This window comes from Gallus gallus, chromosome 2 (assembly GCF_016699485.2).
Source record: "Gallus gallus isolate bGalGal1 chromosome 2, bGalGal1.mat.broiler.GRCg7b, whole genome shotgun sequence".
In the NCBI taxonomy this organism is placed as follows: domain Eukaryota; kingdom Metazoa; phylum Chordata; class Aves; order Galliformes; family Phasianidae; genus Gallus; species Gallus gallus.
In genome coordinates this window covers 38,140,202-38,167,716 of record NC_052533.1, presented here as the reverse complement: position 1 = coordinate 38,167,716, position 27,515 = coordinate 38,140,202, and the positions used below count along the sequence as shown (strand labels likewise).

Genomic DNA, 27,515 nt, shown 5'->3' with positions numbered 1-27,515 from the left:
TCATTATATCAAAAGACAAGGAATTACTGGCAAGAAAATGACATGAAAGTTTCCAAATGGTTTTCTGAGAAAGAGGCTGCGCTAAAAACAAATAGCTATTTATGTACGCACATAGTGTGAGGATTATCACCCCAGGAACATATTATATAAAGCAGTCAAATGTGGAGCACACAGCTCCACACCTCTATGTGCCACGGTGGGAATTAGATTCCTTTCCCCTCTAAACTCACTGTGCCAGAGAGAAGGGATCTGGGAGGCAGCTCCAGGCACTAAATGAGTTGCACAACAGCCATCACCTCATCCTGCTGGGCTGCAGAGACTTTCTATTTTCAGCTTTTCACTCCTGTAAAGAAACACATTTAAGCCCGAAGAAGATTGACTTGCCATAGACAATCAGTGCCTCACTTGGGCATAGCTGTGGGCCTTTCCTATTTATTCTACCTTATCCTAGGGAGAATAACTCTTGCTGGAGAAGAACAGGGCTGGGTCCATCACATCATTAATTTTGCTTACTAAAATAACGTGCTGTTCTTCTACAATAGAAAACCCGAAGTCACACAATCAGCCGGAAAGCAAAAAGAAAACGTAATTTATGTATCTCTTGTCAAGTTGTACTAACTACAGACTGTTGTGCTCTGCTTAGGATCACAAAAAATTATGTGAATAAATATTCAAGAGAAACAGCGATGCAGCACCTTGCAGTTAAAAGGTTGCTCTTAAAAACTGAAGGAAGAATACATTCTGTGTGTATGAATATGGAGCAGAGCAATACAGCATAATTCTAGCTGAGTCTAACCAAGAAGCCCCAGTCAAGACATTGCCTGAATGAAACACCTCATGCAGTATGCCTGAGAACACTTTCAGCAACTGTAGCTACAGATCTGTGCATATCAAGTTTGCCTTTATTTGAAGAATAATTAAATTGCTCACAGCTTCCTGGAGACAGATTTCAGGGGCAACAAGTTACAGGGGCCAGCAGGTAATTAGAAAGCTAAATGCTGTCCTTTCCAATTGCATTTATTTAACTAACAGTCTTTTACTTACAGGGCATTGGAAAGAGGGAAAGTAGAATCACAGCCTGTTTAAAGCCATTGGGTCCATGGTGCCTGACTAGATCTGAACTGATGTAACTGTGTCCAGGCCTGGAGCCCCCAGTACAAGAAAGATGCAGAGCTCTTGGAACGAGTCCAGAGGAGGACAACTATGATCATCAGAGGGCTAGAGCAGCTCTTCTATGAAGAAAGGTTGGGGGAACTGGGCTTGTTTAGCTTGGAGAAGAGAAGGCTCTGGGGAGATCTCATGGTGGCCTTCCTGTACTTGAAGGGAGCGTATAAACAGGAGTGGGAATGGCTGTTTGCAGGGTGGATAGTGATAGGACAAGGGGGAATGGTTTGAAACTGAGACAGGGGAGGCTTAGGTTAGAGGCTTAGGAGGAAGTTTTTCACACAGAGGGTGATGATGCACTGGAACAGGTTTCCCAAGGAGGTTGTGGATGCCCCATTCCTGAAGGCATTCAAGGCCAGGCTGGATGTGGCTCTGGGCAGCCTGGTCTAGTGGTTGGCAACCCTGCCCATGGCAGGGGGGTTGAAACTAGATGATCTTTATGGTCCTTTTCAACCCAGGCCATTTTATGATTCTATGAACACATTTTCCTTTGCATTTCTTCCTGTCATGCTTTGTAGCAGACCCCATTCTCAATTGGCTGTGTCTGAATCACTCTCCCCCTGACCACTACTACTACATGGCTGTTCTGTCTCTCCATTCTTCAGCCAAAAGATGCACTTTTTCTCTCTGTGATTTGTAAAATGTCTCAGCCCATAACATTCTACCCTGGAAGGTGAGCTTGGTTAAGAAGCCACAGGCACTGAAGCTCAGATACTTCTTGTACAAATACATTTGCACTTAAAGTTAGATGCTTGCATCATCCACTTTTCTAGCCTGGGGTGCTGGGTAGCTAATACGTGCGGTAGCTAAATAGCAGCCTTATTTTTTAAAGGTTACATTGCTTTTAGCTTATCTACATTATGCTGGGCATAGTGTTACTGGCATTTCATGACATCGGGGTTACCTTTATTCTGACAACAGCACAGAAATACCCATGAGCTACAGCATGATTTAAGCTCTCTGTGATGGATGCACTTAAGGCAGACCAGCAGAAAACGAAGATTAAACTTCAGTCAAAGGAGTAAACTTTTTCCAAGTCTATGGCCTAAAATTCCATTCTACTTATTCCCAATCACTTAGCTCAGCCTGATAAACTACTTCACATATGAGATACTCACAAGCTTTTAATGTCCTATTTTATGAAGCCCTTTCTGTTGAACAGAAAGAAAGCAACATAGTAGGTAGAGCACCCCTTCAGTTATGAACTAGAGGATGAAAAAGTTTTTCACTGTGTGAAACTTGGTGATTCTAAGAGACACCCTAAATGATTAAGAAGAAGGCAAAGAACCAAAAAAACAAGAAGGCAAAGAGCCAAAAGGTAGGTGAGTTTCTATCTCTTTTCTGTGTCTCTGGGGAAAATAATATATATATATACACACATACAATTTTACATAAAATAATGTTTGTACAGATTTGTGACATTGGGTCAGTTATTAGCATTGGTTCAAACCAGCTCTCTGAACAACATCCAGAGAACAGCAGAAGGCCTGCTAAATTTGATGAGGTGAACATTTCTGTACTCTAACTTCTAAACTGAACTTTTATCTATATCTTTATTTTTTATCTATACACCAGTGACAGCTTCAAATTAATCAAGCAAGAAAAAACTGCAAAAGATTCAGGAAAGGCTGCTGTACATGACTTTCAGCCTCTATCTTCCTGCTTCACAGATTACAGATCATCTGAGATCCAAGGAGAGCTGTGGAGATGAAGCAGAGAAATCTGGCAATAGTGTGTCATCACAGATGAAAGAACTGCTATTTGCTTTGGTGCCATACGAAATCTCAACACAGACTACAAAAGCATTTCTTCTCCGGAATTCATCAAAGCTTTTGGAAGAAACAAATAAGTCAGAGGACACTACTGAACAAGGTGAAACGTAGTAGTCAGACCAATCACAGCGCAGACTGAGATGGAAGAAGTGAGATGCTGACATGCTTTTACTTGGTATGGAATGGATTTAAAATAAGCATTTACCTACTGTCAAGCTTGAAAGTGAAGCTGAAGAAGAAATTAGCTGAAGGTGAGACTACAAGGAGATTTTCACTCTATTGAAGTCAGTTCAGGTGGTTGAAATAGGAATGAAATACTGTTGAAATAGGTGGTTGAAATAGGAAATACTGACTGAAGCAGCAATAGATACTCAAGGATGTGCAAGCTTTTATTCATGCTACGTATCTTAGGAGGCTTTATCCAGAGGGAACACAATATCTTGACAAAGAGAATTGGGAAACACAACCTGGATTTCCAGAGCGATATGATGGATAGAGACTAGTTGTAGAGAGAAAAGGTCGCACCATGTTAGACAACGTAAATAAACAGCAACAAAAATTATAAATAAAAGGAAATGTATGTGCCTCTTTCTCTGGCTGAGGGGATGTCACTCTGAGTGCTATATCCTAAAACATGAGTAAGTACTCCAAATTTATTGATGTTAGATTAGTTCAAATGCTCAGTCATCCCTTTTTTAAAGAGAGCCTGCTTAGAATAGACACTTAATGCTGTGCAAGGGCAGTTAATGTTAAGGGGACCATTTCACTGTGTAAGAAAGGCTATGGTTGTAGTTGTTGTTTGGTTGGTTTTGGTTTTGTATTTTGTTGAATGGGCAGGCAGTGTTAACAGGTAACTGATTTGACATTACATGTATTGGTGACCTGCAAAACTTGATATAGAGAAAAAAGCGGACAGAGGAGAGAAAGAGTGAAAATTGCTTTAGCAGTTAAATGTAGACCTAAAAACAAAGACATTCTTAGTTTTAATTGTGCTGCTTCTACCTGCTTGTTGGGTGGCATTGGGTGCTGTTAAAGCACAGCAAGTCTTGAGAGCTGGAGAACTATGTGTTACCATTAAGCTGATGCAATGAGGCTTTAATGAGAGTGAAATTGGCTACTTCTCTGCAGAGATGGTTTAACTGTTTTAAAAGCGAATATATATAAATACACTACTGAATTTGAAAAGAAAGCTTTTAGTGCTTTTAGCATGAAATCTTGAGAATGAGCCATGAAACAATTTCAGTAATTATTACACTAGAGACTCTTATATTTTCGTATGTGCTAATGTTGCTATCAAAGGTAAATCTACTTCTAATTCATAATTCCTTCTGACTGAAAAGATTATTTTCATCTCCGTGCAGCTGATATAAACCAATGATTTCTCAGTACAGGGGTGGGAACTTGGCAATATTTCCCTTCCTGCTTGAGTGTTAAGCCAACTCTGACATTTTATACGGTTTTAATTAAATCACTGTGATCTTTGCAGGTCACTGTTTGGTCTGACAGTGTTTTAAAGCTTAACATTCAGAAGTAAATTATTTTAACAAATGCACACAAAGATTCTGAAATGAATCCCTTCAGTGTTGAGACTGCACTGTCTGTTATCTCTGTTTTGAAGTAAAACAGATGGTTCATATTGCAAACGATGCATGAATAGGACTTCCCCAATGTGATGCAAATGGATCGTTGAAACTGGAATTATGCAGATGAAAAGAGGCTGCTGTTGGTAGAAGCTTCCCGGACAAACATCAGTATTAAATATGTCCTTTAGTTATGTTTCACCACCTTTTAAGGTGGTGAAGTTAGAAAAACATAACAACACAGAAATATGGCTCCAATTGACTATTCCAAGGAGAATAAAACAGCTCAGTAAGTCAGCTCCTGATCCTACTGCTGATCCCAATTGTCACCTTTGGTAAACATGATCACATAGTCTCTCTGGGCCGCAAGGTATAACTTTGGGGTCACAACCTCCTGCTGTTTATTGTCTGTCTCGCACATTCAATCCATGCATGTTTGGAGCAGACATTTATTTGCATCAGTTGGCACAATCTCTGTATTCTGCTGTAATCCAGAGATAAACAACATCTGTGGAGCAATAGCGTGATGGGAGCAATATCTTCCTGTGCTAGAATGACTTTCCACATCCACAGAACTGTATGAAATTGATCTATAATCCCTTGTAACAAAAAATAGCCATTTCATTTTAGCAGACCTCACTGTATTCACTGCAATGTAATTACTTGAAATAACTTATTACTAATATGAGTGAGTGAGAAACAGATCTAAATTCCCCTTCATGTTCCTCATTTAGAAAAAGGCTTGAGCTTTCAGTCTATTCCTACAATAGTTAATATTTGTGTTTCAGTGATTAAAACGAAATATATTCTTAGGCTGAGAGTATTCTGACCAGATTTGTATACATTTTTCAGTAACTGATTCTTCTCAACATTTCCCTTTTCAGAGGAGGAAAATTCAGATTTATCTCAAGAAACCAATAGTTGAACTAATAAGCTTTTCTCCTACTAATTTTGGCATTAAAAGTGTACAACAGCCTTCTTTCAAAATGCAGAATCCAACTCAAGGTGTTGCCAGCTTTTTTTTTTGTTGTTTGTTTGTTTTGTTTTTTTTGTTTTTTTTGTTTTTTAGTTTTATTGAGTGTGATATGAGTTTTACAAAATAGTTTAATTAATTATTTATTTTGGTGCTTGGGCTGATTTGCGAAACATCTGGAAGAGCCAGCTGCAACAGGTTCATCTGCTTTCCCTTTTTTATGTTGCAAATCATGTTGCCTGAGAACTACCCCCCTCCCACACATGCTTTTGCCCAATTTACCATAGATTTGCTGAATTTCAATCTCTTCAGAGCACCCAGCTCTGAAGGAGGCTCAGCACATATCCTGCCAGCAAGAACCTAAGAGGACCTGGAGAAGCAAGGGTTCGTTGTCTGGGAAAAGATGGCTCGTGTAAGGCTGAGAAAGAAGCATTACAGAGCACGTGAAAGAAAGAAGCTATACAAATTAGAAATGATAGGGAGAACCAAATTTTTCAAGTGCTGTTAGAACTTTGTCTGGTTCTGGCCACTGAACTTCATATGTTTGTACTACTCTCTCCACAAGCTTGCTGGGGTACCCAATGCTTGTCTCAGTGGTTTTCTGACACCTTGGGTACACTTGCTTGTCCTTACATACTACAGAGATCACCAAACTGGTGGACCCACTGGGGGTTTGCTCCTTTCCTAGTAAGTCTGATCATGAAGAGGGCAATTTGGCTGTCATAGCAAGTTATGCAGGCAAACCCTATAAAATGAAATGATCAACAATCTGTGCATGGAATCGTGCCCATTCTCACAGCATCTAGAATTATTCCCCTGACTTTTCAGGGCTCTTTATCTTAAACAATCCATGAAATCATTCAGCAACTAACAGTCACTGCTTTTACTGGAGTGGGAAGAGAATGTACATTTTTGCATCCGTTTGCTTGGCTCCTGGGACTTTTTCTGCTTTTAACATTCCCTGGCAATGTGTCGTGCTGAGTTTGTGCCTTTGGCGGCAGCCACTGCACAGAGGGACCATGCAGGCAGAATAAATAACAAGAGTGCCGAGAGACATTCCTTGATACAAATGGCTGTAGGTTGGGAAGAGAGGGCATATTTCCTTAGTACAGAAAAGGCCCCTACGGCTGATGCTGTAGGAAACTAATTCATTGTTGTTACTCTCTGTTCTGGGAAGGGACAGAGGAGCTTTTTCATATTCCTTTGGTTCTGCTGTGTAGTCTGCCACAGCAGTCAGCATTAGTAAAACCAGCCCTGCTCTCATCTGTTCAAAATATCACTGTTATTTCAGAATGCTGATTACTCAGACAGACTCCAAGGCAGAGCTGTGAGAGTTTCAAAAGCCAGGCAGCAAATTGTTGTGCTGAAGAGGCAACGGAACGGAAAATGGAGGCAGGGTACAAGCAACCCACTTCAGGGACCTGGCGAAACTGTGGAGAAAAAGGGTTGTGTCTGAAAGAGAGCATTTAGCTAAAGAGAACATTCAGTCAGCACTTCAGCTGCTAGACTCCATCTAGAGCACTGCGTCCCCTCCTCAGCACAGGAAAGGCACCTATAACAAAGAGCAGAGGGTCCTACAGTCAGCTTAGGAACACTTGCCCTCTAAGAGGCTGAGGGACAGGGTCTTCTTCAGGTAGGAGATTTGATGGCCTGCAAGGAGATAACTGAAAAGTTGGAACCAGGCTGTTGGTAGTGGTGCACATCAGGCAAACAAGACAATGTGGATTTTCAAGTTTTCACTGCACGGAAAGTCAGGCAGCAGAGTAGGCTGCCCAGGGGATTTGTGCAGTCACTCCATCCTGGGTTGTTTCTCAAGGCACAGCTGCATAAATCCCTGTGCCACCAGATCTGAGCTCAGAGCTGGCCTTGCTTTGAACTAGAGACCTCCTGACATTCCTTCCCACCTGAGTTACACTGTGATTCTGATTACCAGCTGCTCTGGTCACGCTAGATGTCATGGCAGCCCTGGATATCTGATGGCCAACAAACACCTCAGTCATCACCTAAAACAAGCAGCCACCAGACTAACTCCAAATCACAACAGGCTAATGCTCAGGCCTCCAGGCTCTAAGTTCCTTTATATACATATATACGCACACAAAAATAAGGAAACCTTGAGAAGTGACTTCTGTCACTTGATTTTTGTGTATTCAATGTAGTGACAGCAGACTGGGGCTGCAAAAAGCCTAAAAAGTGGTTTCAACCCAGAAATGTTTCCTCCCTGTAGGAAATTAGGACCCAAACCTCCTGCCTGAAGTATCACTGTCCTCTTAGGAGTAGGCTGCTGTCAGGCACTCTGCAGTTTACAAATAGGAAATCTGAATACCTCACATCAAGAGAAATAGCTAATTATTTCAATCATCTAACGATGGTATAGTAAAAAGGAAAATATGCATTAATATAGGCAGTCACCTTTCTAGCTTGACCTATGTCCCTTACAAAGTAATGACAAAACAGAGACAACATTTAATTCATAAAACTGTAAGTGGAGATAAAAGGTGTGAATATTATTTCGTGACAGTCAATATGATGTTGTTAAAAAAATAATCTTGTCAGGAAAGTCCAACTTTATTGGGAATTACATGTTTGTTTGATAAAGACTGTTGTGCAGACATAAAACATTTCCGTGGGTTAATGTTTTCTGTTCACTGCCATTGAACAATCTGAGCTAAAAAAAAAAAAAAAAGAGCAACTGCATGGCAAGGCTGCAAAATGAGCAATTAGTGTCAATAAAGCTCAGATATGATAAATTTAGAACTTACTAAATGGCAGATTGCAAGGCTGTTGTTAATGTGAATTTTCCTCTGAATGAGTCTGTTTCTAGTGGCATCCCATGGTGGCATGTACCAGAAACATTGCTGACCAACAAATTTTACCAGTGTTCTGGAAAAAAGAAATGTAACATTCCTGTTCATGTAAAATAAATCTGTGAATATCACATGCTGATAGAATAGAAATAAAGATGAGAACAAGTAAACTACGTGCAGTAGTAATTGGGTGTATGGGGTCTGGTCTGATCAAACAAAGCTTTGGCCAGGGCACATGAACATAGTTTGCAGTCAGTATTTGTTGAGTTGGATAAGCAGTAACACCAAGAAGAGTCTTGGAGTTGCCACAGTGCAGTGCAGGTTCCCACTGTCTGATGTTCTGGCAATATAAGCAAAAATAATGCCTCCCTTCATGATCATGAGCTTAACAGCAGGAGCAGGCAAATGATTTCACTGGAACTGAAATACTGAAGGACGTTCTGATACGTGCACCTTGAAAAAGATATTGTAAAATGAAAAAGGTGCATAGATGATATAAGACCTAATGGCTGGATGCAAACGCTATATTCTGAGAGGTCTCGATCTATGTGTTGCAAGTGGTTCAGTAATAGCAGGTAGTCTGGAAAGAGGGTAGATAGGAGACCTAAAGTGCTTCATCTAGTTAAGAGGTTCAAATGTTGGAAGCCAGACATGACTGTATTAAACAAGATGTACTTTTTTAACTATGGGATTTGAATGTTTGAAAGAAATTGCAAGAAGGGAATTGTGAATCTGTCTCTGGATCTACACCTTTGGCAAGAAGACAATATTTTGAGAAATAGGTTTTATTTAGCCAGATGTCACTCGGTGCAGTATAGAAAAAAAATCTTTATAATCTTTATCTGGCTGAAATTGTCTGGAAGAGAAACTTTTGCTATGTAGACATACCTATCCCAAAATACAGTAGCAGCAAAGCTGGTATCAGAATTGAAAAGAAGACCTTCCTCCTATCATCCCTTAAGTCTCTTGGAAATTACCAATGGATGGGCTTATGAAGGCAATCTTATGCTTATGATCATGTTTTTTGCTTACCTGCCTATACTATTAATCCAGCCAGTGTGGGGCTGGCTGTGCTTTAGCAACACCAGTTATAAGTTTTGTTGCGTGCTGTTTGGTTGTCATAGTCACAATTCTTCTTTTACATAAAGGAAGAGGGCCATATGTGTCTATTCCCTTCCTCTGAGCAAAGAAGAACTATCAGAAAAACATCTTGCAAACAGAAATCCATTTTCTGAAATTTGGAGGTAGGAAACAATTTGTGAAAAAGATATGAGGCATTGTGCTTTCTCTCTGGAAGGATCCCTCTCCATATAACTGAGACTGGCCTTATTACAGCTATCTCCAGCTGGTAGGAAAGTTATATATGTACTCAATAACAGCACACATCAATGAAATGAGCCTTTAGAGGTACCCTTATACTGCTTGACTCACCTTTATTGATGTTGTGAGATGCAAACTGCATTTCTAATAGCAGCAGCTGATGGACCTCAGTGACAGCCAGGGGAGGCTGCAACAGTACAGGGAAGGCAAATTTAAATTGTTTCTGGGTGCCCCAAAATAACCTTTCAATGGACCACACTTACAAGTAGGCAGGCAGAGCCAGTATCACTACAGATGCTACTCAGTTTTGGAGTGGAACTTCTTAACTGCAACTGCTTGAGTAAAACGGGGATGGGAGTCATCTGCCTAAATGGGGATCACCTGGGCTGCCAAGTGACCAAGGAAGGTCCCTGCTCAGCCGTCACTAGCACTTAAAGTGTGATTCAGCTCAGCCTTAAAAAGGCATCCAAAATAAGGCAGAAGTATACTGTCTAAATGTGCCCTGTTCTCTCTCTGTTGTCTTTGTAAGGAGCTTGTTAGCAGCTCAGTTACAGACAACTGTGCTGCAGATGTCTGCCTGTAATCAGCTAAACCAGCTCCTGGAGTCTTGTGCTCTTATGCCCAACCAAATTTCTCCCATATATCAGTGCAGGGAAAAGGCTGTGATGTGCCACAGTCATGCTTGTTGTGTACAATGAAAAGAGGCAGATGTGATTTCATCGTCTTCCACATGCACAAAAGACATTTATGCAGGCTGATGAGCACTTGCTGCAAGATGCACATGGAATCAGTCCAGGCTCTGGTCTTTGTTAGCAACCTTTGGACACCACTCATAAGAGAGTGAAAGTAATTTCTGATGTTTTTTTCTGGTCACTATGAGTGAGGATCTATCTGATACTGTTATCAGGACATGACAGACCCATTCCTCTGGGGAGACCTCGCTGCAGCCTTCCAATACTTGAGGGGAGCTTGTAAGCAGAAGGGAGACCAACTTTTAACATGGGCAGATAATGTGATGACAAGTAGGAATGGCTTTAAACTAGATGAGGGGAAATTTAGGTTAGATGTTAGGAAGAGACTCTTTACTCAGAGGGTGGTGAGGTGCTGACACAGCTGCCCAGAGAAACTGTAGATGCTCCATACATGGAGGCACTCACGCTCAGGTTGGATGGGGCCCTGTGCAGCCTGAGCTGGTGGGTGGCAGCCCTGCCCATGGCTGGAGGACAGGAATCAGAGAATATTTAAGGTTCCTTCCTACCTAAGCCACTCTAAGATTCTATTATTCTTTGATTCCTCTTAATAAATGGAGACAGAGAAAGCCAGTTTGAACTTTGCACCAGAGACACACAGATAACGTGATGGTATGGTTTTGCTGTGCTTTCTGTTATAATCTGCATAGCAAGTTAAGGTAGGACTGCCACATTAACAGATGAAAAATGTAATCGGTGGCATTATCTGATGGCTGAAAAAGGAGCAATGAGTTATTTCCTGTAGCTGTTCAGTGGCAGTAACAGCGTCATTGGAAAGTTTGCACAGAGCTCTTGGAGTATCTGTGCTCTGTGAGATGCAGTGCTATTTTTGAAAGCCATAAAACTAGTCAAGTGTCTTGAAAGTATTTCTTTATTTCTTTTATTGGGAAAAATATCCTCTCCTTCAGGGATGGACTGTGAAGCAGTATGACAGAAGCCAAGATTAATTCAAGATTCCTGGCGTTTGCAGTAGTCAGATAAAACTGTATTTGTAGGAGGCTATTTCCTTTTACATTGAAGACTGCAGTTACAACTTGATAGAAAAGAAGAAGGGAATTTGCACGTGACTAACGGAGCATAATCTGATACCAAACCAAGGTCTCGCACTTTCATATTTACACATTTAAAATAAATGATTAACTACCTGGCAAGCCTTTCAGAATAACAACAGCAATAAAATATTTACAAAATACCTTCTGAATGTATATTTTTTCATTTTACCTGCAGACTTCAGTGGTCGGTTATGCTGTTCAGGGCTTGAAGTGGCCTAAAAAATGTACTGTAGGAAATCAGAGGCAGGTTTTTGAGAAACTTCAAATAAAACCAGAACATCAATAATTTTTCACATAAAATAGGGCCTTGACTTCATAATACAGAAGTAATGGAGGGCCTAAGATAAACATTTTTCTCTTTCCAAGGCTCATTTTCTGCCTTCCACTGAAACTCTTGCTTTCTCTAAGAATTGGCTTTCATTTGTCTGAGACCAAATGAAGACTTAGTTGCAAATATCCTTTTTCTGTTGTCATGCGCCACACAGACAAAGAGATGCTGAGTGCCTAAAACTTTCTTCATTTTCTGAGACTAGACACAGTAGATGAGTGGCAGAAGGAACCTAAGTGAATGTATTAGTCCTTAGTGAGATAAGGGAATAACCTGCAATAGTCATACTAGTGGAGAGCATCTTGTTGATGGTACCAAATAAAAGAGGACAACTGTATCTGGCAAGTACAGTGCATCTAACAGAAATGTGAGTGACCCCATACCCTCTAAAGTGAGACCCAGCCAGCAGGCAATGGAGGCTACATACAGGCAAATCAGCAGCAATGTAAGGGATCTGTTCCTGTGAGAGTAGATGTTGGACTTGGCCTTCTAACATGCAAGCACAAGTGATTCATCAAAACTGCACCTTTGTGAACTGTGGAAGATGCTAATGCAGCACATGTGGCTTTTAGTGTTTGAGTTGATTCCCAAATACATTTCGTGGAGTCAATATGTCACTACACATCCACAGGTAAAAAAGGTAAAAAGGTAAAACCTTTTTCCATGGGAATTGCTTTACTTTGAGTTCCTGTTCCCAAAGCCTTGCTCAGTGTGATTTCCACCCCTGCCATCTCCCCTCAGCAGATTCTTCTCTCTCCCCCAGTATTTTCAATATCATTGCAGTGAGTTCACCAGCATGATGATATCTGAAATTACCCTGCTTTTTCATTATCTTCCCGACTGCTAGTCAGAGGAAGTTCTCACATGAAGGAGGATTTGTGAAAAGACCATCATCTCTGCATGCTGCCTCTGCCTTGTTTCCTTTCTGCAGTTCTCACCACTGATCTCTGCTGCTCAATCTCAGTTATTTGATGAATCTAATCTGCATCTTCCCCCTGATCCTTGACTGAAGGAAGATACCTTCAAGACTGCAGCTCAGCACATAGCAAGGAAGACAGTTCCATATTACCAACCTCTTTTAAAAGCAGTATCTCTGCCTGCAATATTTTATTCCCTTTGAAATCACTCCTTCCTTTGCAATTTTGGTGATTTTCATCTGTCAGCCCAGACTTTGGAATCTGAGGCCTGAAAATAACTGATATTGCTGTCACCTTTCACCATGCCACCAAAGTCATATGTAATTTGACCTGGAAAATTTAGATTCATTACTTGAACCAAGTGAAAATCTATTGAAATCCAAGTGCCTCTGGCTTGACTGCAAGCACACGCCCATTCCCAGTGAGGTAAGAGCTTGGAGGCAGAGGACAGAGGATTCACCTCACAGGCCCCATCTCTCTCTTTCCACTGTGAGAATCCAGAAGATGCCATGCTTGACTGAAGATGCACTCCTATGCTATGGTTCCTCTCAGGTCAGCTGGGCTGAGTGTCCAGCTGTCTGTGTGTTGCGTTCAAGTGTTTATTAGCATGAGGCAAATATAAGTGCTCAGCACATTTTTCAGATTATTTCTTCCATTTTCCCTTCTAAGAAGGAGCTGCCATTGATATCCTTTCACTTCCTAACAGTGCAGTCATTGCTTGCAGTTGCTTACTCAGATCCATTGGTATTTCATCCTGGGGATGACCGTGCTTTTTGGGGTCATGTGGCTTGCAGCCAAGGTGAGCAAATTTGCCTTCCAGCTCCATTGCATGCTGAATCATCCATCACACTTTCATGAAGCTGGAAGTTGAGTAACAAATAACCTCCTTGGTGGGGTGCTCTGGGAACAAATTTTTCCCTGCAAAAAAAGTAGGAAAGATGCTGAAATATGAAATGATCCTTACCATTCCTAGTAGGGTTCACGGTGTAGCTCGACTTTATTTTTAGATCTCTACATCTTTTTTGACCATTTATTATTTATCTCACAGCTTGGGAGAGGTCCCTTTTGCTCATCACTCTCTGAACTTTCAGATAGTCAAAGACTTCAGCTTGTGCCTTTTCCTGCTTTGATTAGGTATGGTCCAATAATCCTGACAAATGCTGGCAGACTCCCAAAGCTTGACTTACTATAAAATAAGCTTAATGCCCATTATTTTATCCCTAAGGTACTTCAAGTTTCCAGACAGCTCTCAACTTCAAGTTTAGGAGGCGTGAATAAGCCAACTGATTAATTACAAGAGGTATTTTGTACATTGGATTCCATTTTTCAGCTTCAGGAAGAGGGGGAACCTTCTCACTTGCCAGAAGCATGCCTGTTTGCTCCTGTGGCTACCAGCATGGGAGCAGTCTGCTCTCTCTAAAAAATCCTCTCAACAAAAATGAAAGCTTTTCCAGCATTTTTTTAATTTGTTTCCATGTATAAGACAGAGTTCTACCTTAAAATCTCAAGCATCTCATTCCCTCACGTGCAGTTCTGGGAGCAAATACACCCCATTTTCTTTATCAGGAGCCAAGTTCTTTTCCTCCAGCCTAGAAAACTAGCTTTGAATTTTGCTGTCTGATAGTAAGTATGCCACATTTGCCAAAGCATGGATGGCACAACCCATGATGAATTCAGAAGGTCTTATATTTTCTGACCCATATGACCTGTATGAAAGAGGGATGGGTTGTAGTTTGTGCTGAGCCACCAGAAAGCCCTCTGAAGGAGATTTACTTCACTTTTCCTCCTTGGTCTTCTACTAGACAGTAAAAATTTAGTTCAGTAGCTGGATATCTCCAAAGAGTAGTACTTTAAAACCACACATAGAAAGCCAGGAGAATTCAAACACTCCTTTCTTTTTTTTTTTTTCTTCCTCACAGCAGACTCTTCTCTGATTACAGGCATTAAGAGTCTACTGAGTTGAGTGGACAAAGCACACAGACATAGTCTGATTTTTGGGGGGTCTTATGTGAAGCCAGGAATTGGACTAGATCCTTATGGGTCCCTTCCAACTTGGGATACTCTGTGATTCTATGATTCTATGAGAACCAGAAGAAATATCTAATTTGAGGAAACAATGAAGAAGGAGCAGCATTAGGCTAAGGAGCATCCCCACTCCCTTTGTCCTTGCAAGTAGTTCTTCATCTTTACAGCCTGTATGAACACCCAATGAACCAATGTGCTTTTTACATGTTGCTTTCATTTCCCTCTCCGTAATTTGTTGGAGTCTAAAAAAACCTGTGTCAAATGAGCACAGAGAGAGTTCATCTTCACCAGAAGGAGGATGGTAAAGCCTGTTTCCTGCTTTCTGTGAAGAGATGCTACCCTGTAGCTCTTGCAGTCATTCCCAGACTGTGTGCTGCTCCCCTCCTCACCTCTGTAGTGATATCTTGCTTCAGACCCCTCAGCCTGTGCATTCTGGTGGCCACCACAGCCCACCCATGGCATTAACAATGGCAGGATAGACATCCCTCAGCTCCTGCCAGGTCACCTTCAGAGCTGCTGATGTTGAAACTCTCTGTCCCAGCACAGGTCTTCCTGCCTCCTGCTGGTACTGACCTCTGGGGCATCCCTATTCTCACAGGGATGCTTTCCCTGCAGGTGCAGTTGGCACCACCGGCCTTTCCTCCCCCTCACCCAGAATGCCCCCCTCTCCCAGCAACCTCCAGTCCCAGGCTGAGGAGTATAGGACAAAAAGGGAGGACTATAACTACAAAGGGTTTATCTGTGGCACTTCTCTAACAGCATACTAATCCTTTAGGCAACTTCTTGGTGCATTTCCCCATGGACAGAAGTTTTCAGTTGGGTTGAAAGAACATCAGTTTTTCATTAAGTGAATTGGTTCTACTACCAAAGCTAAAGAGGAGACAAATGAATGACATCTGTTAGTCTCCTCCCCTGCATAATTTCCAAATGTTTAGATGCTTTGAGTGCAGAAGCCAGCAGGAAAGGGGGCAGGGAAACTGAGCAGTGCTATGAAAAATGAAAATGATCTTGATATAGAACACTGGAGCATAATTGAAAGCAGCTGCACTTTTTAATTTAATGCCCACCCTAGATACAAAATGAAAACAGTAACTTTTGTAATATAATAAAGCCTTAAAAAAGCCCTCCTAACTAAGAGTGAGAAGTTACATACAGCCCAGGTCTGACAATGGCCTCTGAAGGATGGTAGCAGAGTCACCTGACAAATACCAAGTGATGCTATATCATAACATTTCTAAGAAAATCCAGTATTAAAAAGCTAAACACTGAAAAAGCTACATAAAAGTGTCCAAAATTATCTGAACAAGTAAATATTAAAATCTAGAGATGTCAGGAGAATAGATTAACTATGCATAAAACTGAGACATCTGTTTAGACAAATAAAACACCTTAAAAATGAAATGAAATGAAATGAAATAAACTCTTAAAAAAAAAAAAAAAAAAAAAAAAGATCACAGTAAAACTCACCTCTCTACTGTCCATGGCCAGTGGTGGACATAAATGTCCAAAGCACATGCACTGGAAATAAAACTGTCTGTCATATAAAACAAAGTAACGAACCATACATGGAAGATAGTACCAACGAAGACACTATATCCATATTTCAGGTGATTTTATGACTGATGATGATATATCCTTTTCTGGCTATAGGGACTGTTATAAAAAAGAACTAATTTTATTTCATTTTCCTTGAGCATGCAGAAAACAAGTCAATCAAGCATAGATAATAATGTCAGAAAGTATCTTCTCTGCATATGCAATAGACCATATATTTAGCCATGTATTCAGCATGGCATCACTGTTTTAAATTAATTGAGCATCTGGCCCAATATATTAATGGTTCTGGCTTTTAATTATTATTAATAATATTTCCTTTTCTTTTTTTAATAGTCATTCACAGTTTTTCTAGCAAACAAATCTCCCAAAGAGCTGTTATAAACCTGTGGGCAAAAACAATACGCCCTCTTGTGGAAAAAATATCAGGATGGTGTTAAAGATTTCCAGAAGCAACTCAGCTTATTTTTTTTCTTTCTTTTTTATTTTTATTTTTTATTTTTTTAAGAAAAATGAAGGTTGAAGGCATGGTTTATTTTATTATCTCAGCCAGGTTGTTTGTGACTCATTTTGAACCCCAAATTCTATGCATGTATGCATCTGCATACTAAACAAAATCCAGTAATAGTATTTAAAAACTTATACAAATACAAGAGGAAAATGGGAGTGCTAACTAATATTAGTTATCTCAGAGTAAGTTTCTGTCTAATCCTTTACTTGGTTTCTTCTATTAATCATAACTATTTCTTTTCTTTCTTTCTTTCTTTCTTTCTTTCTTTCTTTCTTTCTTTCTTTCTTTCTTTCTTTCTTTCTTTCTTTCTTTCTTTCTTTCTTTCTTTCTTTCTTTCTTTCTTTCTTTCTTTCTTTCTTTCTTTCTTTCTTTCTTTCTTTCTTTCTTTCTTTCTTCTTTCTTTCTTTCTTTCTTTCTTTCTTTCTTTCTTTCTTTCTTTCTTTCTTTCTTTCTCCAAACATAGTCTAAATATAAACTGCTGTGCTCAGTCGAATCAGGTGAGGAATCAGGGGTAGAATGTAGGTGTTGCCATACTTCTTAACCAGAAACCAATCACTTGATGTGTTCTTGTCCATCTCATTACATCTTCTGGGACCTGAGGCCATGCCCTCCCACGTGCCCAGAAACCTGCGTGTTTGGAGGCCTTAGCAGCTATACCTAGGAAGAAATCCTTTTATTTCACTGGGTATTGAAGCTTGCCTCAAAGATCCACAAATTCATCTTTCTCTCCAATTTATTACCTACTTAACTATTGGCTGCACCCTGTTTCTCTTGTCCTTCAGTCCACTGGAAATTCTTCTGCTCTTAATGAGGTGTCAAATATGATTGATAGTGCCTCTGTAATTATCTCTGTGTGTTCTTTAAGAACATTCAGGTAAGACTATCTGTCCTTGCTCATATATGAGCATTTAGTTTGTGATCATCATTTTTTTCATTCCTTTTCACAGGCCCAAACAACTGCTTCCTTAATTATTATCTCACTTTCTCACCAACTGGATTGAAAGTATAGCTCCAAATGCGAAGCAACAAATTCTATGCTTGCACATACCTTGCTTGTGAAGCCTCAGTAAGGTCAGTGACAAGTGCAGGATATAAATCAGAGCACACATTAGCCTTAGAGAAATGTACTCTTGTATGCTTCAATCTATTACTCTCATTTAACATGTCTGGGTCCCAAATTAGCTTTGAATCCTGTACTTTCATCTGATGTGCCAGTCTGCAGTCCAGGTTTCTGTATTAGCAGCCAGAGTCTAACCTTTGATGGATGCAGTTTTTCTCCTGAAGGGTTTTGTTTGAAGTCCATGCACAAACCAGATGGTAAAGACAGATTTACAAATCAGGACCTTAATTTTATGTGGATGGAATGCTTTAGAGAACTGAATTTGCAATGAAAAGATAACATTATTTGCTTTTGAGGTAGGTAGAGAAGTCGTATCCATTTATTCTGATTACAGCACCTAGGAAAACATGATTACAAATTAAGCTGGCGGCAGGAGTGGGGCTGATAACACCCATTTTCAGTGAAAAGGAAATTTAAAGAAATGTTGTTATATAGAATATCAGAAAATTTATTGTGGGTTTCATCTTCATAAGAGAGTGGTAGAAATTCAAACAGACAGAAATCCATTTACTTCAATTTCCTTGGCTGTAGGTAAGAAACTTATGACTGCATCGCATTTTTTCACTGAATATTTGAAAGTGTTAATTGCTACTTATCTCAAATGACTGAAAAATTAAGGTGTTGAAGCTGAGCAGGGAAAAGAACATGATGTAATTTTACTAACCATCAGGTTTAGTTTTTAGGAACACACTAGGATTCTTTCAATAGATTTTAGTGCACAGAACTGTCCATACAAACTCTGTCCATGCATAAACATACCAACATATCTGCAGATAATTTTTCATTCTGCCATTAGAGAGAAGGCTTCACTGACAATGTCTATCCCAAGATGCATATTCCCATGTATTTGCAAGAAGGCTCATCACACCCAATTTTAAACTTTTACAACATAGACTTCTATAATAAAGAACTCACGGTAGTCTCCCTCCAGACAGTGCAGTGAGATAGGCATAGCTTATCTGTCACTCAGGCACCATTTTCAGAAGAGGAGGAATCATGCCCTAAAGCAACTCTTTCTCTCTTACTTGGGAGATAACTCCTTTTGGTCAAAGGATCCCTTCAGAGCTTTCCTTCTCTGCATTGGATCTAAAATCTGGGTTGACATAAAGACAGGATTTTCTTGGGTTGTTTCAGAAACCTAGTCAGGGTCAGAGGAGACATCTGGATGGAAGGCTAATGGTCTTTTTTATTGTCTTAACTGGAGGGAGAAAGGAGTGGTAAGAGATGGAAATATAGCTGTTAGCATCCTTGCAGCTACTCTAAAATACAACTACAGTATATCCTGTTGTTTCTTATGGTTCAAGCATAATGAAATGTACAAAAGAGTTTATTACACTACATCCTTTTTAAAGATCTGTTTTTTGCAGTTCAGATGCAGACAGACTACAGTTTCACTACCATCATTATTTTTTCATAAATTCAACCACATCATCCAGCAATTACGTTTCCTGATTTGGATTCCCAAGGGTTTTCAAGGTTCTTTCAACCTATCAGCTAATGTCCATACCTAAATATGTTCTTCTAGCCACTGGAGCTGATCATTATGTGCCCCATATGTCTCCTCCAGGCACACCCATAAGCCCCCTTTCAATCCTAATCTGGTTATTCTAATCAGAACAGATGAACTCTGCAGCTATTTTAACTACCCAGTCAGTAAGAAGAGAAGGTTTTAACGTTGTCACCAATGTGGATTTTGTACATAGCAGTTTTTTGTTTTTTTGTTTGTTTTTGCCCCAGGAACTGGAAAAAGCACATTAAACTACTGTTGTTGATTGGATGTATGCCACCCTCAAGAAAATCTTGCTGTTACGCATAAGCAGGGTGAACATGGCCAAAATGATCAGCTTTCAGTTTGGCAGTTTTTGTTATGATGTCGATGAGCTTTATAGCAGCCATTACTGCCTAAAACAAAAATGCACATACTAGGCACAGAATAGGAGTGGTTAGATGATATTCAGCACATCCAGTGATATCGTTATGTATAAAGAAAAGCCAAAGTATTCTGTTCACTGTAAGCCAAGCCTATGAAAATGGAGATGCAAGATTTGACCTTGTGGTTTTTGAAAAGATGTTGGAATATCTGAGAATAAGCATGAAGAGCCAGTACAGATTAAATGGGTGCTTGCTCTATCTTCAATAAAGGTGAGAGTTTTCTGGAGCATCTTAGCCAAGAAGGCCAAATTGCTAGAAACTGAAGAAATCACAATTAGGAAGAAAATACACAGTTTCATAAGTGCACAATAAATTCTCCAATGTTTTTCTACTCAGTTTGCAAGAGCTACAAACTACCACCTACTTGCCACTGGCCACAACATCCATTCAGTGGGAACCTGCAGTATGATAGCTAATGAGGTGCTGATAATATATATTCAGCAAGCACCAACTCATTGAATGTGAGCTTCCAGGTCTTCCTGCATTGAGACCACCTGTCCAGGGCACAGCTCTGCCACCTGCCTTTGGGCACCCCTTTGGCCTCTGCAGCTCAGTGGAGAGCCCACTTCCTGGGCTGAAGTCCTCTGTGAGTAATTAGCCTACATAGATATATTTTGAGGTGAAAACACTGAGCTTCCTCTCTATTAATTGCAGAATGTTTAGCTTTTGGCAGACTGTTGTTGCAAAACAGGCTTTGGAAGCATTAGCATTAGAGTAAATAGCACCAAAAAGGCAAGCATGTTACCCTGAAAAAAATAGCATGTTATTCAGCTATCCGTGTGACTGAAATGTTTAACTTCAGTGCTTTCTTGTTTTAATTAAACATGCCCCATTCTTTCTTTCAGGAAGAGAATGTCAGCTAAGAAGCATAATGATAAAAAAATTAATTATTCAGATTTGCTGAGGACAAAGAAAGATTTCTTTCTCAGTCAATTTACAGTGAGTCAGTCTGTCAGGGCCAAGAAATAGCACACAGTGAAAAGAAATCCGAGTGGGTAATTAACGGGAATAACAGCAACACCAGTGATGAGAGCTCAAAATGCCAGAAGCATAAATGTTCTTCAGGTGCTTTCATTGTCCAGAACGCTAGAAAATGAGAGTAGTGCCCTTTTTTCTCCAGAAACTCAAAGTGAAACATTTATCTTTACAACATAACTCATGCCAACCTTACTCTCGAGTCCTAATCTTAGGCACATTAAAATGACTAAGGTCTTTTTGTTCATATCAGTGAGTGCTTCATCAGACCCTCTGCTCTGAGGAATGGATTTACAGGAGAGAGCTGCTCTTGCTTGTTGAGATACCTGGCTTTACTTTTGAACCTAGAGATTTCTAGTGCTAGTGGGAGTTGGCTACTTGAATTACATATCTTTCTTCAAGACCACATTTCCAGTGTGTTTCCTTGTTAAGTATGGAGAGGACATCTGTTTTTAACAGTGCAGTAGTTTTTAGTGTAATTAGGTATCTGCTGTGTTGGAAGTTGCATATAGGAAGGATATGAAATTATAAAAAATATTAATAAAAAATTCACAATCAAAATCATAATTCTGCGACGATGTTGAGAAACAGGTAATTCAATCCAACATTCCTAACATGCCAAATCAGTGTCGTGTCTTGGAAGAAAGCTTCAGATATCACTGGTAAAAATTTATACCCATTACTACTCTTCTATTATTTGCCTTGAAGTCCGTTACCATGGCATTAGATGCTCATTTCATCATGGTATCTTAAGAATTCATGCAAGCAAAATTCAGAGGAACAATACTTTATTGTTAAAGTAAGGTAGAATCAAAGACATAGGAAACTGATATCCTTATTTTGATCATGGTAAAATATAGACTAAATGCTCATGTGGATAACTGAATCTTGAATAGCCTGTTATTATGCAAATTATACATGCTAGTACAATAGAAGATTTTGGGGAAGAGTTTCTGTTTCTTGAACTGTAAATGTCTTTGTGCATATGGAATTACCACTACTAAATCTGATTATTGGAAGTATATTAAAAAACAACCATACTTTTGAGTGATTCTGGTTTTATTCTTGTTCAGATGCATGAGCAGATGTTTATTTTTAAGATAAACTATAGTAATTTAAGAAAGAAAAAAAAGACACTACACAAATAAAGCCATATATGACAGACAGTAAATTATATTAGAAAATGTCAAATGATAAATTCTGCATATATGCCCAAGACTCCAAATACCCATTCAGATATTAATCAACTACTCCATACAGGAGACTTTTGGCTCTTGGCTGTTACACTTGGTTATACAAACTTGGTAACTCAAAGAGAATGTTTCTGAGGGTCAGATGCTGACTGCTTTGGTTCTCTTCACATTCCTGTCACAAGCAGACGACCTTAATGAAGACAGAGACCAGAGCCACCTCTAGGGCTGTTCCTCACTCTGCTGGCATCTGATCATGTGTAGTTGGCAGCCACCTTGTGAATCAAGTGGCTTCTGTCATCCCTTTCAAGAAATGCTTAAGCCAAAGATTAGAATGGAAAGTCAGCCCTTCGTATCCACTCCTGGTGCTAAGGCTACCTCTTGGAGTCAGGCAACACTTGGCTTTCCAGTAAACACTCTTTTAAACATCATTTTTCACCCAGCAAAGGTTACTGTTGTAATATGTTGGTGCACAGCATTCAGAGGAAGATAGGATCTTACCATTAATCACCTCATTTAAAATGAAAAGTCTCCTCCTTATGCATGAGAGGATTTTAGCCTTGTCAGGGTCAACCCATAGGTCTCCCATTAGTGTTTTTTGCTCAATTAGTTCTTTCAAGGAATTATTGAACCTACATAGATATTGTGTAATCTAGGTTAAATCAGGAAATAGTGTAATAAGAAGCAGTTACACGGGGAAGGGAAGACAAAAAAAGCAGCAACAGGAACTCAGTAAATATGAGGATATAAATAAAAGGACAGGTGCTATCTTCAGTCATATAACGTGACGGGGACTCAGTAATTGACCTAAAAATAGAGGCGACTAGAAGAAAACACTCTGAAAAGCTCAGTAGAGGCCATAACCTCAGCTGGTGTAATTCAACGTACTTCCACAGAAATCAGCACAGAAGTGAATCACAACAGCATAATAATAAGGACTTATACACTTATGGAAGTGGCAAAAATAGCACTTGTCAGAAAAAATTACTCAAAGCTACAGAAAAATGCTTATTGATGTAGACCACGTTCTGTGAACGGAGCTGTGATTACTATGTTATGCTTACAGTAAAGGCAAGCAATGCATAGACCAGGTTAATTTTAAATACACGTTGAGCAAGAAACATTTGGTAACTATGATACAGATGGTAACAATCCTAAAAAAGAAGGGATCATGTTTATATTTTCCTCCATGATAGTATTTTTGGAATGACAATGGCTAAATCAGAACAAATGCTTAAGTGGATCATGCTCAGCTGGATATATATCTGATCAGATTTCAAACTTTGTCAATTTTTGCCTTGGATATAATTATCCCAGGCTCTGGAGAATTGCTGAAGTAAAATTACTTATCAGAGGCAACTGCTGACTTTAAAGGAGAGACATTCCACATCAATCTGCAGACAAAAGGACACTGAAAGTCCATTTCAGATGATCTAAATCTGAATTTCATTTCTTTTGCTTTGAAATGAGATATTAGATCTCAGTTTTATTCTGTTTCAAAACCGAACTGCTCAGCTGCTTTTGGATCCCATCCTGGGCTATTTCACTGTTGTGAAACCTCGAGAGAGAATAGATGAAGCAATCCTAGTTTTCTCTTTGGTAGTTTTTTTTTTTTTTTTTTTTTTTTTTCACTTGAATAAAAATGTTTCATAAAGTATGAGAAATTCAGCTCCAAAAGGAGTAAACAGGAGGAGAAGCATGCTTTCTGCCTCTCATGCCAGCCAAGAATACTGCTAAATCTGTGGTTTAATCGCTGACATTTTATACAACCGTCTATAATTAAAAGCAGAGTTTTCACCCTAAATGCATCTTATGCAAGCAACATATGTTTTGTGCAATTCAGCTTAACTGTTCCGAGTGACTGAAGGAGTAACTTCATTCCTGGAGATCTAAGACTAGGCTGTTTCCTTACAATGCTGCTATGCTTCAGGAAGCCAAGCTCAGCATTACCCTTGCCACCATTATAGAGAGGGAGATGCCCTTGTTGCAAATCACTGCAGCGCTGTGAACTTTCACAGTGCTGCACAGATTTCACCCCCCTGTGACTGTGAGTCCCATTTAAGCAGGACAATTTGACTGCCGAGACTCCATGCCTCACGAGAATAAATGCATCCAGAAGTGGTTTTCTCCCAGAATAGCTAAATGCAAAATGCTGTAGCAGACTCGGCTCCTCGGGTGCCTTTCTGGGTCATTGCATCCATTTTGCACATTCATAGGTGAGCAGCCTTCTATGAACCATTTCAGAATGACATACTTTAACACAATGGAGGAGTGATAAATGGTAGAAAATGCTCTATTTTCTGTTACAATAATTCTGCCCAAGCTAAGGAATAATTTGATAGCACAAAAAAATCACACAGTTTAATCCAAACTTTTAATAGTTTTGAAAATATATGTATTCACAAACTAGAATTCCAGCCTTCCTGAAGACAAATGAAAGCTGTATGGGTGTATTATTTCTGAAGGATTAGCTTAGCCAGAAAGCGTTATGGAAGCACTATGGTTACTGGCTTTAAATGGAAGCCAACAAATTTTTAAACCAATTAAACCAACAGCTTTGATTAATTATTTGCAGCTGAATGGGCTAAAGTGAAATAAAACTAACATGCATGCCTTTAGGTTACAAGATAATTTTTCAAAAGAGCAGTAGAGTAACATACATACATACAGTTTTCTCCAAGCAGTAGAACCAAAATAAATTTAAAAAAAATGAAAAAAGTAAGCAAATTTCAAAAGCAGTCAGAACTATCTGGAAAACATCAGCTTCTCCAGAAAAAAAGAAAATGCAGATATATATTTTCTTCCATATCATTTTGAATGAGCTCCCCTCAAATGCCTGGAAATCTCTTTTAAGAGCCAAGCAGAAACTTGGCACCATATTGATTTTTTTTGCTGCATCATCATGAAACACCATATAATAGGATAATATAATAATAACATTTCTTGCAGTGTTTCTCCTTTGGTTTGTCTTGTTCAGAAGCGTCCTAAGGATTTTTTAAATGTTTTCTGTTTTACCTGAAATAGTCCACTGAGCCTATCTGTGACCCAACTACCTTGTCATTCACAAAATGTGTCATCAGCTGTCACTGCAAAGCTCACAGTATGGTGCCAAGTGAAATGAGAAGTCTGATGTGCAGCAAAAATATATTGATGCTTTGATTATTTGTATTTAAGCATTTTATGCATTTCTGAAACCACACAGCTAGACACACATTTTGTCACCAGTTTCTTACACTACATCCTATAAATATAGCACTTTGTTCAAGTCTTGTCTAAAATGAGCAAGTACACACGTGCATGAGTAGAGTCTGACTTCTTTTTATAAGAGTCTTCTTGTTACTTGATGGAAATCATAGAATCATAAAGTTTGGAAAAGAGCTCTAAGATCATCTAGTTCATCACCACCATACCCCTAAACCATGTCCCACAGTGCCATACCTAGAAATTTCTTGAAGACCTCCAGGTCAGTGACTCTACTACCCCCCTGGGCAGCCTGTTCCAATACCTCACAACTCTTCTGAGAACAAATGTTTCATAACCGCCAACCTGAACCTCCCCTGGTGCAACTTGAGGCCGTTCCCTCCCATCCTATCACTGTTCCCTGGAAGAAGAAGGTGACCCCCCACCTCACCACAACCTCCTTTCAGGCAGAGAGTGATCAGGTCTCCCCTGAACCTCCTTGACTGAATAATCCCAGTTCACTTAGTTGCTCCCCTTAAGATTTGTGCCCCAGATCCTTCACAGCTTTGTTGCCTGTCGCTGGCCACATTCCAGGGCCTCAATGTCTTCCTTGTAGGCAGGAACATCTAAGACTCTGCAGTACCAAGACTGCAGAGCAAGTCTGCAGCAGTGCACCACCTATCAGCAAATCTGTGCAAACATGTTTGGTTAATAAAGGGAAAATTCTTTCTGATCATTTTGTGAAAAAAACATCACAGTCAGATTGTTTGAAGTCCCGCTTATTTCATATTTACCAGTCTGCGTGTTCTCCACTTCAACAGAAAATAGTCTTCAATATTGACACTGGACTAGAACAAGGTTACCTGGCAAAGTGGCCAGTAGAGTTGGTGTTGTTTTGAGACACGTTTTTAAAACAAGAAATTGATTAGTTAACAGTGTTCCACTGTGCCAATATCGGTGCTGAGATCATGATGAATACTATTTGCTCTCAAAAGCTGAAAACACTACATTTTTTTTAAACAACGACAGCATTGTTTTAGATGTGATGGTATAAGGCCTCTGGCAAGGTACGTGGGAGGAGCTGACATGTTTTTGTAGGCCAATTGACATAACTGGGAGACAAACAAACAACAATTTCTGCTGCTTCTGCAGTTTGCAAAAGCTTGTCTGTTGGTTTTTTCCCCTATTTTTTTTTCTTCTCAGTTATATCCCCAATTTAAGAAATTACAGTACCACTTCCAGAACAGGCACACTAACAAGGGAGAGAAAGTGTGAACATGCTTGAAGACTTAGAAAAGTGCAAGATTTTGACAACTTAATTCAAAACCAACAAACTAAACAGAAATTTTTGCATTAACTGAAGTGCTTTTTTGGTAGGTTGAGATGATCAAGGACATATTGCATTCTCTTTTATGTAAGGTTTTGCATTTGCCTTGCTCAGCTGAACTGCTGTTGCCAGCGGTGGAGTACCTTCTTAGATGTTCTCAACATTCAAAGGTCTTAGCTGAGGGAAAAGAGTTTAGATAGGTGGTTACATTAGGGGACTATGTAAAACATAGTTTGTCTTAAACCTAAGATTCTGCTGTGGACTATAGGCTTTCTTTTGTTTTCCCAACCTTTTTTTCCCATGATAACTGCAAACACAAGAGGAAGGTGAAATAGGAGAACCATACACTGTACACCAACAAGCCTCGGAAGTTTGTGTCGGAGCAAAGAAGCCATTCTGTCATCGGCTGCTTTTGAAGAGCTCACAGATAGGTAAATTTATCTTAATGATGAATGTGATATGCAAAATGGAAGCATTTCAGTATGTGACATATTTCTAAAGCTAGATATTCCTAGATATTATGATCTGACACAAAGGACCTGTGGTTGTAATGAGTGGCCAAGTATTCAAATACTCTGAACCCTTAACCCTTGTTGAGACATTCAAGTAAATGTAGAGACAGTCTGGAGACAGTCCTTGAAAATACAATCCAAAAGCAGTGCCCTCTCCTTAAAAGTGGACATTAACAAGCTGCCTACCTTTTAGAGCGTAGATCTTGTTAGGTCTTGTTCTCATGATGTTGCAGCTTCTCTTAATCACATGCATAGAAGATATACTTACCACATCTCATTTAGAAAACAACATCCTCAAAGCATGCAACTCATTCTCCAAACATGCTTCCTTTCATTGTGGATTTGAATGAATAAATAAGGAAGACCATTCCGCAGGGCTTGGATTTGCACATATCTTCAGAGCACCCCCCAGACCTCAGCCCCTGCTGGGTCTTGTCATTGCTTTGTACTGATCTACAGGATCCAATCTTGCTTTCAGCAACACAGGAAAAAACAAACTGAAGTGAAAAGGGAAGAAGGAAGTATTT

The 27,515-nt window shown here is 39.6% G+C and overlaps 1 long non-coding RNA gene across 1 annotated transcript in view; it reads left to right on the top strand.

The window, feature by feature from the left end:
- LOC121109995 overlaps positions 1 to 27,515 on the top strand; it is a 65,355-nt gene that overhangs the window by 27,717 nt on the left and 10,123 nt on the right. Inside the window, exon 6 of the long non-coding RNA XR_005857791.1 lies at positions 2,835 to 3,187. This is a non-coding gene — a long non-coding RNA (uncharacterized LOC121109995). The remainder of the gene's footprint in view (positions 1 to 2,834; positions 3,188 to 27,515) is intronic.